This window comes from Bactrocera dorsalis, chromosome 1, assembly GCF_023373825.1.
Source record: "Bactrocera dorsalis isolate Fly_Bdor chromosome 1, ASM2337382v1, whole genome shotgun sequence".
NCBI lineage: Eukaryota > Metazoa > Arthropoda > Insecta > Diptera > Tephritidae > Bactrocera > Bactrocera dorsalis.
In genome coordinates this window covers 108,099,132-108,111,378 of record NC_064303.1, presented here as the reverse complement: position 1 = coordinate 108,111,378, position 12,247 = coordinate 108,099,132, and the positions used below count along the sequence as shown (strand labels likewise).

The following is a 12,247-nucleotide window of genomic DNA, read 5'->3' as shown; positions in this document are numbered from 1 at the left end:
AAGTCTTTAGTTTAAGTCAGTAAAAGTGTTACAATAATGAGGCTAAATTTTGATGTCTGGGCACATTAATGTATAAAAACCACTATTAATATAATGATTCATATATCTGTAAGTATATATACATCTAGTTTAAATAATGCAACAAAAGACTTAAGCAACGAATTTGCAAAACAATGGTAGTCGAAAAAGTCTTTTCGTATTTCTAATCAAACTTCAACTTATTTTTTTATATTTACATATAACAATAAATAAATAAAAATGTATGTACCATTTAGTGGACCACTTTTTGCTTTTTCTGCTAGAGACCTTATTCCATCAGTGTAAAATTATTCTGGTTTCTCGGCGAAAAAGATGTGTGTGGTCTAGCGTTGCCCTGATGGAAGACGAAACCCTTTTTGTTTATCAGTTCTGGCCGTTTTTTTCGTTGCTTCAATCTCATCTGTTGTAAAATGTAAAATGAATCGTTCGACCAGGCTGGTGCAGCTCATTGTGGATGATTCCTTTTCAATCCCACCAAACACTCAGCATAACCATTCGAGGTGTCAATCCTGGCTTTGCGACTATTTGTTGAGCTTCACCACGTTAAGATCCTGACCTATACGGTCTATTAAATTTTTCACAGACAGTTCATGTGGTATCCAAACATCGAGCTTTCTCTTGTAGCCAAGCCTTTTTAAATGGTTTAAAACCGTTTGATGCTAAATCTATTGACAAAATACGAAAAGACTTACCAAACCCTACTTAATATTATAGTATATAAAAATATAAGGGCATACAAATTCTCTTACAGATTTTTCTTAGTTGATAGGTTTCGTGTATGTTCCTTCAATAGCGGATTGCTGGTTCAAAACTTAATGAAGAGAAATATTTAGAAAAATTTTATAAAAATATCTCTTAGTGAATAAACCAATTTCTTTTCATACCCTAACGAAATATATAATAAAAGAGCACCAAGACTATCAGCCGAGTATTTTCACAATTTCTATGGAAATTGTATGCGCCCGGGGAAAGGAAAAATACTTATTTTGTGATTCTACTCGTCTGCATATTATAATAAGGACAAAGCAGAGGTTTACTGCCGAATGGAGGAAACTTGATTTCAAAATTTTTACTTTAAGATCCACCAACTTAAAAAATAGAACCCTCGAACCCCCGAATACATGTATAGAAATTTGTTAAAGCTCACAACCTGATGAGTATTTGTACAATAATCAATGATTACGAGTATATTGCTGAGCTTGCATACCGTTTGGCAATGTAGCACCTATTTACGACTTTACATCATGAGATCCTGGTTTTCGAAACACGAATTAACGCCAGATTTTTATAGCATGGTGATTACATTTCTCATTAACTAGGGAGAGATCTCACATTTTCAGCATGCCGGCCGGTCACAATTTATGTAAATGTCCGTGTGACCATGTGACGGTGATGTAACTAATTCCCACTGACTTTACTGAATTGCTGAATTTTCTTGCTTTCCTTATTAATAATTGCAATAATAAAATAATTATTTCCAAATTTTCAAAGAAAAATCCAACCATTAGCGGTTTTTGATAGACCAACAACAATATGTAAGTCACTGCCAACGTCAGAAGCGACCGCAGCATAACGTCGCAGTCACAGCGGTGCATCGCAACATAAGTCAGCTGTTCGGCCGAAGTGATGCGCTCGGCGCTTGAGGAGCACAAAATCGACGGCGCTGCTGCTACCAACTCAAAGCCAGCTGCGGCTAATTGTCTGCTGTGCGCAGCTGTGGTGGCGCAGTGGCAGCGAAGCAGCATAAAGCGTGGTGTGTGATGATCACGTTGGCGCAGCTGATGTTCGTGCTGGCTGTGGACGATGGCGTTGTGGTGTGGTGGTAATGATGTTGGCGTGAGCGAAGCGCTTTTTGGGGACAGCTATAAACTGTGGTAAAATCGTTAAGGCGTTCAGTTGGTAAAAGTGTTGCGTTGCGTATGGTTTGAGCTGAAACTAACGCAGTGTTTTCAAATCAAAAACAAAAATATAACTGCATATTTTTCATTTTTGATACGCAAAAGCTAAAAAGGAACTGTGTAAATTAATAGAAAAAAAAACAGATACAACAAAAAACTCATTCGAATATAAAGCAGCGGTTTACAAAATAACAACAAAAAAGGTGAATATCCTTGCGATTTCGGTGTGATTGTGTGTGGGCAGAGGCGTGAAAAGGACTCATTTCTTGAATGGGCGTAGTGTTTGTGAATATTGAAGTGTTTAGTAGCAATTCAAAGCAAAGTCAACAATGAACAGAGCGATATTTGTAGCTTACTTGAGGGTTGAGGAATGTATGATGAAAGAAATATCAATACAAAATTGGTTGAAATGGAAATTAAAGTAAAATTATAACAAAATAAAAAATTGTTAAAACAATGAATGAAGTTATAAAAAAATATAACAATATAATTTACAATTTAACTAATAAAAATAAGTAAAACTAATCTAGTAAGAGATATAGTTATTAAAGAAAAAATAGCTGATAAAAATTATAAAAAAAAATCAGATATAAAATATAGTAAACATAAGCAAAAAAATTAAAAAATAGAATAAAACAAAGAACAACAAAAAATTTAATATTTTGTCATAATTTAAAAAAATATTGATTTTAATAAAAAACAATATGACTTGAATATAACTAATAAGTGAAAAAAATCTATGACTAAAATAATATTAATTAAAATAATAATAATTTTTGTTTTACTGATAACCAAATTATAAATAAATTAATATATGGATTAATAAAACTTAAAAAATAATAATTTCTTGATGTCAAACTTAAACTAAAATCGTTAAAAGTTCAGTTATTACAAAAGTATGAGTAATATTGAATAAAAAAAACGAGATAATTTAAACACGATTGAAAAATAAAAATATAGAGATAAAAGTAAAAACAAGAAAAAAAAACAAATAATTATTGTATAAGTACATAACTTAAATTCTTTATAACTTCATTGATTTTTAATAATTTGAAGTAACTTTTGCTGCAAACTTCTATGATTTTTTGAAATTTTAAATAATTTTTGTTGAAAAAAATCATAAATTAAAAAGTTGATGTTAATATTGAAATTTTTAATATAAATAAAATATTTATTGAAACTAAAAATCAACAATTTTAAATAATTTTTTTTTAATTATAAATAATTTAATAGAAATTTATTTACATGAAATAATTTTTGGTAAAAAAAAATGAATAATATAAAAATTTAATAATTATATTATTTTTCTTAATAATTTTATTTTATTTTTATTGAAACTAAAAGTAAATAATTCCAAACAATTTTGCAACTAATTTAATAGAAATGCATTGATTTGAAATAATCAGAAATGAAAAACAATAAACTAAAAATTTATATATAATAATAATAATAATAATAATAATTTATAAACAATAATATAAAATTTTAGAAAATTTAATAATCAAAGACAATTTTCTTTTTCATTGCTTCACATAACCATGATTTTTTCTCTACTGATATCGTAAAATAATATTTTCTCTTCTTTGTTGGCGTAGACACCGCAAATAATATTTAGCGTCCAATTAATAAAAAAAATATTGAAACTAAAAACAATTTCACATAATTATTTAATTTATAAATAATTTAATTGAACATAAAACGTAAATAAATACTAAAATTTCGATAAAGAAGAAGTTTAGAAAAAATAAATAAATTATACTATATTATTATTATAAAAGCAAAAATAATTTATTGAATAATAATTTTAAATAGTATGAATCAATTATTGGTAAAAAGTAAAAACTCAATGAAATAAGTTTTGAAAAAAAATATATAATTAATTATTAAAAATTAGTTTAGTAATTATATATTATTGTAATTCATTTTTAAATCAACATAATAATTATCTTTATAATTCATTTTAGAATTAAATTAAAACATTATTTTTTTTAATTTTAAAATTAATTTCAAATTGCATTTAATTTTACTAGAAATCTACAATAGCAACCAAATTTTAAAATTTTCACCTACAAATCAGACCGCTCTCAAGCAATTACTTAAAATACCGCTTAGGAAATACTACTTGCCACAATTTTCTAAGCCGCAAAAGTCTATGTATGTCAGCCGCTTAAGCATGCGATTCATTTGCAGTGCACGTTTTGCCCACTTTTTTCTCTACAAGATCTGCATACAGAAATGTGCACGCACAGTTTGCTCTAGCTGCTGTTAACTGTTAGAATCTGGGAGATGTCGAGCTGAAATATATGACGGTTGAAAAAAGAGAAATGAATTTAAATTGGACTGACATGTTTGGATTTCTAAGAAAATCAAGCGCAAAAGTTCATTGCATTAGAGTCTGCAATAGTTTTCTTAAAAAAATATTTGCTATGCAGATTTTTTTTATATACTATTTGTATTCACACTTTGCGCATGCGCAACATTTGTATGAACATTTGCTTGGAAATCGCATATCTTGCGCATGACACTCAAAGCGCTTATTTTAGACAAAATAAATAATAAAAGCAAATATCATACTATGCACTCGCAAATATTTGCATATTTTCTTAGCAAGTCCCATATATACACGTGCACTTCCATGCCAAAGCGGCAGCTGTGTCATCTTTTTGTATTTTTATTTTTGTTTTCTTTTTTTTATTAATATATTTGTATTATTATTATTTTGATTCTGAAAACGTCTTCCTTCAGCTGTTGTGCATTTGTTGACACCTAATTTGCATTTAGCTTTTCACACATTAATACCAACATTTGCATGCACGTTTTCTAAACATGCAGTTTAATTATGTTTTAACAATGAAAAATGGGGTTTTCAAATTAAAATTAGTTGCAAACATTCTCACTTATAATTCGTTATGATTTTGTATAAATATTTTTTATGACACATAAATTGCCACTAACAACATAAAATGTCACTAACATACCCTTCAGCTGGTTGCAACACTGTGTACGTAGTTCAGTATCATCGTCGATATAATGAAGTGTGGCAATTAAAATAGCTATTTTTATTGTTATTGCTTTTGAATGGCATTTAGTTAATTAAAATTGGCAATGTAGTAGTTTTATGTGTAATGTAAACTGCGATTTTTATGTTTTTTCTACCAAGTACTCGCATATATATATATGTATGTAAATTTATTGGTACCAGATTTTAAAGATTCTAAGATCGGTCTTGTACAAAAATTGAAGAGAATAGTGTCGTGTTTGTCAGTAATCATTTCATACTAAAAAAATACTACTCTTCATAATGATTTCTGTTGCTTGACGATATCACAAATATTTTCTTCAGTTTTAATAGCAATCTTCTCGGCAAGTAAATTCTTGTCTCACCTATCGACGAACCTCCCACAGACAGATACTGTAAAAAATTCTAAAAAAATGGCATAATATATTGCTCATTTAGAAAGGAACGCAGCGTTCCTAATTCGATTATATTCCATGGCGAAAAATAGTCTAAGGTATTGAGATTCGGAACATAAAATCCTATAACTTGATCTGCTGTCCTAGCAATGTCAATAAATGAAATTGCCACTGATAATAATTACTATCAGAACCATTACTTTATCAAAAAAGGCATCTGCTGAAAGATTGTAGAGATACTGTTTAAAAATTATTGAGATAATGTTGAAAAATGATCGAAACACAATTGCAACATTGTTCAGATAATATTGAAAAATTGTTGACATATTTTTGAGATACATTCGAAAAACTGAGGAAAAAATAATGAGATACTATTGAAAAATTGTTGACACATTGTTAAAAATTATTGAAATATAGTTGTAAAATTTTGGGATACTTTTGAAAAAATTTTGAAACAGTATTGAAAAAAATTTTGAAAAATTTGAAAAATTTTGAAAAATTTGAAAAATTTTGGAAATAGTGTTGAAAATTTTTGAAACATGTTGAAATCCTGTTGGACAATTTTTGAGATACATTTGAATAACCGCTGAAAATTATTGAAATACTGCTGAACATTTTTTTTTTTAAACTTTTGAAAAATTTTTGTGAGACTTCAAAAATGTTTTAAATACTCTTTTAGTATTATCCACAGTAGTCTGAGAGAGTTTTGGAAGTAAAGCAATTAACCATACAATTTTTTTCAAGCAAAGGTTATTTTAACACATTAAAAAGTTAAAGCACCAACCGCTAACACCGTTGAGAAACCATTGATATGTTGTTGAGAATTAAGCGCTGTACACCTGAGAGAACAATGTGCAACAACAAAAAACCTACTTTAATGTGGTCAATATCAAATAAACGTTTCTAAGCTGAGATGATTCAATTGAAATGCTGCCTCAATATACGCCTATGTACGTGCTTACTTTGTAAGTAAAAAAGAACAACAACAACAACAATATTCAAACATAAGTTTTTTAGTGCACGCATGTTTGCTTAAAAAGTTTCTACCGCATTTTTATTGCCGCAATTGCCAGCACTCACTAACCACTTAAACAAACTTCTGCGAGACTCGTCACCGCTCACTTGGTTAGCGTGATTTATAGTGCAAATATGTTGATTTTTACTGACGAACAACACGGATGTGCAGCAACTGCCTTTGCTGCATTGCTATTTAATTTCGTTGTTGCTATTGCTGATTGTCCACACACTTGATTTATACCAACATTAAATACTTTCTTTCGTCAAGTCGATGACTGGCGTGCTTTCGCCTCTCGTTTGCGGGCGAATTCTCGGCGCACGCTCAGCTCAATCATAAAGAGTTTTCAGAAAATTTTAATAAATAAAAATTGTGGATTTTTTTTTTTTTCAGAAAATATCATTATTTTTTTTATTGAAATTCGCAAAAATTTCACTAACCAAGGCTTGGCGGCGAAATGCCTGCAGCAGGCACATTATTAAAGTTGTTGCTCGTAATTTTTCTTTGAAGTCTTTCGCTCATGCTTTGGCAGTTTGCACAAACTGCCATGTAAAAGGAATTCGTCTACGCCAAAAGGAGGTAATTTGACCACTGCTGCTGCTGCTACTGTAGAGCTGATTTGTATGACAGTGATGATGACGATGATGTTATTGCTGATGACTATGCAGATAATGTGACTGAGTACAAGTAAAACCTGCTGCCATAAGCGCAACCAAATAACACACTCACTGCAAGTGACGCTTTTTTTTTCTTGATATTGTAATAATGGCAATTGTTGTTGTTGATGTTGTTGCAATATCGAAAATGTTGCTAAAGTAAAAGTAAGTGGCAGCAATCAGCTTCATTGAACCGGCAACAAATACTTATGGTACTTCACTCCGCCTCACACCGTTAACAATTTTGTTTCGAACCTTTTTGTTGTTGTTGTTGTTGTTGCTTTTTGAGAGATGCTTGCCACTTTTCAGGCAGACCAAATAGCAAATGTGCAAAAAGTATATACAAATAACAGATTTTAACCTGTGGAAAAGTACATTAAAAACTTGCTGCTTACTGCCTGCGCTCCTAAGCTGTTATAGTTGTTACTGGTTGCAGGCTGCTGCTGTTGCTGGTGCTGTCGTATTCGGGACTCGGTTACTGGGACATTTTACTTTTCAGTCACTTTTACAAACTTGTTGCGAAATTTGCCAAGAAATAAATATAAAAAGCCAAGTCAATACCGGATTGCGGCAATATCTCAGCCGCTGACAAGTTTGGCGCGAAAAGCGCGAAAGGCGCGTTGCTTTTAACGCAATTGGAAAATTACTGTTTTTAATAAAGCGACTGCGTGCGCAATGCATCCGTTTCGCTGGCACCATAGCCGGTATGGCGACGAAGTAAAGTTTATGCCAGACTTTTGGTTAGTGATAGTTATTTTTACGGTTTTCTATATGCTTTGGTGTTTTTTTAATATACAATGATTTTGTTTATTAGGGTGGGACAAAATAAAATAATTTTCAACTTTTTTATTTTTATTTTTTCTTAGATAACGTGAAAATAAGTGTTCTAAATAACTAACTGTCTGAGGTCCCGCAGAGGGGAAGGCCATGGTTGAACTTTTTAGGTTCGTGTTTGTGGGTGAGGGGGTGCAGAGCTGTCGTCACAGCAATGATATGTGCCTCTTTCAGGTCAAAAGACCCCCTTCTAAGAAACTGTCGCCTACCATGGAACCGCGTTTGCATTACTTTGTGGCGTTCCGTTTTTCTCATTGAGGGATTTACATCTGCACACCTGCGCCCAAGTCCCGCTTTTTTCGGCGTACCAAAATTGCTGTTTATTCGCTCTCCAGAATGACATCACTTAAATTCTCCACATTTATTGGGCCAATCAGTTCTTCTACGTTCCCGCGTCGTTATATAGATATTACGGCTCTTTAACTTAACCTATTCTATGAAGGTACTTTCAGAAAAATCCTTGTCCGGATAGCAGCTGTGTTGTGTAGATTTGCTACTTGTCATTAAGTTTAAATCTCTTATCTTTCTTCGCGCATTCGTGACTTGAGATGATTACTGCTGCTAATGATTCGTCTGGCATTTCAAGTTTTTTTATTCCCTCATAACTAATGTTCCACAGGTCTGGGCCTAAACTGGACTCTTCTGCTGCTATGTTTTCTATTACTAAGATAGTTCTGCACCGCAGCACTGGGGTAAAGCGTTGATCATGTCCGCCCACCTCGCGAAATTGAAGATGTTTCGAACGTCTAAAGTTACCAACAGAACTATACGCTTGTATTTGGGGCATCTACGCTGTGTGATCTCTACACTTTCAATGACACTACGGATAACTCCTAAAGTTAACCTTCCGGATCTAAAACCGTGCTGTCTTTACATCGAAAAAAACCAAAATATTTTAGCAAAAATTTCACGTCAGAATTTCCGATTTTTTTTAAATGTCAGCAGTAGTTATATTTGCTGAAATCTCTACTTTCTGATGGTGTAAAAACATACGTACATTATCATTGATAGTATAATCAAAAAATACAAACAAAAACCCTACCAAACGAGTCGAACTCTCTTTTTTTATTTCATCTACCTATTACTTCGTAAGAGCAGCAGTAAAAAGCTATTATGAATCGTTTAGTGGGATCTCCTTTTACATTTGCTGAGTAAACTTACCATAGTAATAATTTTTTATACCGTCCAAAAATAAAATTTCAAAGAAATGTTATTTTAATGTAAATTTTTTTGATTGAAATTTAAAATTTGTTCGTTACTAAGTCTAATGGATTTATTGATTAACAAATTATCTGAAGTATATACTAAATATTGTATTCACAATTCATTCTTCTATATTTAAACAGTTTATAAATATTATTAAAACAATCTCTTTTCTTGTTTTTTATGAAGAAGCATTTTTAATTCTTTTAGCCAACAGAGTTATGTAAACCCTTAAATGGCTTTTAGTTCCTGAAATATTTTCGTAAATATCATAAAAGTCAACATATCGCAGTGACAGGTTGCCAAATCTGCAATTTATTATTTTACTTATGCCACTCATTTTGGTGTTGTTGTTATTGACACAAACAAGCTTATCTTCAAAACAATTGGCTACATTGTACGCCGACAGTGAACTGCTAGCAGTAAAAGAATACAAAAAAATTTAAAGTTATTTAATTTATTTTACCAAAAAAAAAGCAGAAAATGTCGTCTCAAAAGCAAATAAAACTAAATTGTTGGCACGACAACAGACAACAAATACTTTCGATTATTTTCGCTACGTACATACATACATTTCTGAAAATCTTTTTTTCGTCGTCTTACACTTGTTGTTATTGCAACTGTTATTTTTGTCACTTAGCAGCAACGCTTTGTTGTTTACGCCTTGTTTGTTTACGCATTTTTGATTTTGTTGTTGCATTTCATGACTTCATCGCCGCCGCCAAGACTTTCGCGCAATTCATGCGTACACGATGATGCTGGTTAACCCGGTTGTTGTTGTTGGATTTTTTGGCGCATGCTTTTCAACACATATACATACATGTATACAAAATGTACCATCTTTGTAACCGCATAAGACCACAGCCTCCACCACAATTGCGCAGTCACGAGTCACGGCCAGCGTCGTCCCATAAAATCCAATAAACCGTTGAGTTACCCGCAAGACACAAACTGACTGTTGTTGTGGTGGCTGCACGGTACCAGTTGGAGGCGTCTGCTGCCCGTTGACCAGGTGACGTTTTCTTCGTTGGCGCAGACGCGACACATTTTTGCTTGCATGAAAACATCATTTTACTTGTGATTTCTTCGCTGGAATTTCAGCAGGTTTCGGATTTTTTCGCTTATTGATATGCGAAAGATAAAATTATGTATGTGTGTGTGTGTGTTTCTTTTTATTATTATTTTTTATGCATTTTATCTCTTACCTGTTTCACCTTTTCACTTTCATTGCAAAGGAAAAGCTTTATATTGCCGCTGCCAGCGTCCACGCTCCACCACCACCACATTCGCTCAATAATTGGCGATCATTTCTATTGTTTGCAGTTTTAAGCTTAATCCGAAACACCGCCGTTGCCCATGCACCCTTAATGACCTCGTCACATTTTAACTACTTGCATTTTATTGACTTTCCGGTCACAGAGGTGCGCGAATTGATTTCCGCATTTATTATTTATTATTAATAATTTAACGGTACTTTTAAATGATATTTACTTTGATAAGATTTATTGAAAGTTTTAGCTAATAGATTTTCAATTATCTTCCTCACTTTACGCTGCTGCTGCGCAGTCGCCATTAATTATCCAATTAGTTAAAACTCTTATACCGGAGAACAAACTATATGAAGTTCAAGAAGCTGTTTTAGCTGCCTTTCACAGCTGACATTGTTGTTTTACTGCTAATACTGATTCCAAGATAGACGAAATTATCTACGACTTCGAAGTTATGACTGTCTACAGTGACGTGGGAGCCAAGCCGCGAGTGCGACAACTGTTTGTTTGATGACAGAATATATTTCGTATTGCCCTCGTTTACCACCAGACCCATTTTCTTCAATTAGTTTGGTTCTAAATCTGTTTTATGAGAATATTCAAAACTCAAAATTCAACCAACGATTTCTAATTTATCATTAAAACTCTTAGAAAAAATATTTTTGATGTTGCTGTAAGCAAGGTTCGAACCCCCTTACTACTTGTACCACACCATGAAACCACCAAAGTATTGTCTCAACCTTTCGTATTGTCTGTAAGGCCATGTCAATATGTGGGCTTGTTGTTAAATGATTTTTGTCAGCAATATCTGCTATTGTCTAGCACTTTTCCAGATGCAACCACATAACCTCACAAGGCAAATGTTGCGATTTCTTTTTCAATGTCATGGCACAAGTTATAAAAATAAACAATTAACGGTAATAACTAAATCAAGTTCGTAATATTTTAAATGGTAGAAAAATGTGGACGCGAAACGGTCAGCAGCAAGGTACATATTTATATACATACATACATACCTACATACGTACATGCTTATGGACATAGCTATGCATATAAATGGTATATAGTGCGGCTGGCAGGCATATTTTACAAGATAAATCAGGAGTGGCGCATATACCAGTATTGGAACCATAAATAACCGAGACCAACAGCCACAAACAACACCAACAACCACAACAACAAAACGAAAATAAATAAATATTGGTTTTTGAGTGAAATCTGTCCATCAGCAACTACATGAAAATGAAATGTCGGCAGTCTAATCGTGCAAATAACAAATCGCAATAACAACAACAAAGCCAAATGAAAAGAAATGCATTGGAAACTTCAAAGAAAGATATAAAGAAAAGCATGACCGGCCAGCTAATATGTAGTGCAGCCAAATAAGTTAGCGAATGTGTGTGAATACGCGTGTGTATGTATATGCCTGTATGTATGTACTCAACCGCGCACTAAGTGCTGAGTTGCCCAAGGTGATTGAGGCCGTTGTGGCAAGTTAAACGCAGTCAATTGAAGTGGCAAGTGAAATGGTTTGTTTGCCTGGTCCGTCGCACGCTCGTCCGCTAATTGCAGTGCAAATGTGTGGATGCGTGTGTGTGTGTGTGGTGTGAATGGTTGGCAATAGAAATGAAAGGTGCTTGGAAGGCGGTAGGATGTGATAGAATAGTTGACTATGTTGCAAGTAACTAGCGGCAAAGTGAAAGACATGCGTCAACTGAAGTGTAACGGCTTGAGGCAGAGTTTCTGGTTTCAACTTGTTGCGGTTGATGGTTTGTGTTAACTCTACAAATAGGTGTAATGCTTAAATGCAGTGGAAATTAATATGTGGTTTGTAAGTGGCTCAGTTTAGCGCTTGTTTTAGGTAGGTAAAGTTCGAAGGTTTTGAACGTTTGTTTAATGAGCCTGTCGCACTTGTGCAAG

General features: G+C 32.9%; 1 protein-coding gene across 1 annotated transcript in view; it reads left to right on the top strand.

The window, feature by feature from the left end:
• The first annotated feature begins 1,922 nt into the window (after nucleotides 1–1,922).
• Nucleotides 1,923–12,247, top strand: part of LOC105222387 (hypothetical protein) — a 29,653-nt gene continuing 19,328 nt past the window's right edge. Inside the window, exon 1 of the mRNA XM_029548733.2 lies at nucleotides 1,923–2,140. The gene's annotated coding sequence lies outside the window, so the exon portion shown is untranslated. The remainder of the gene's footprint in view (nucleotides 2,141–12,247) is intronic.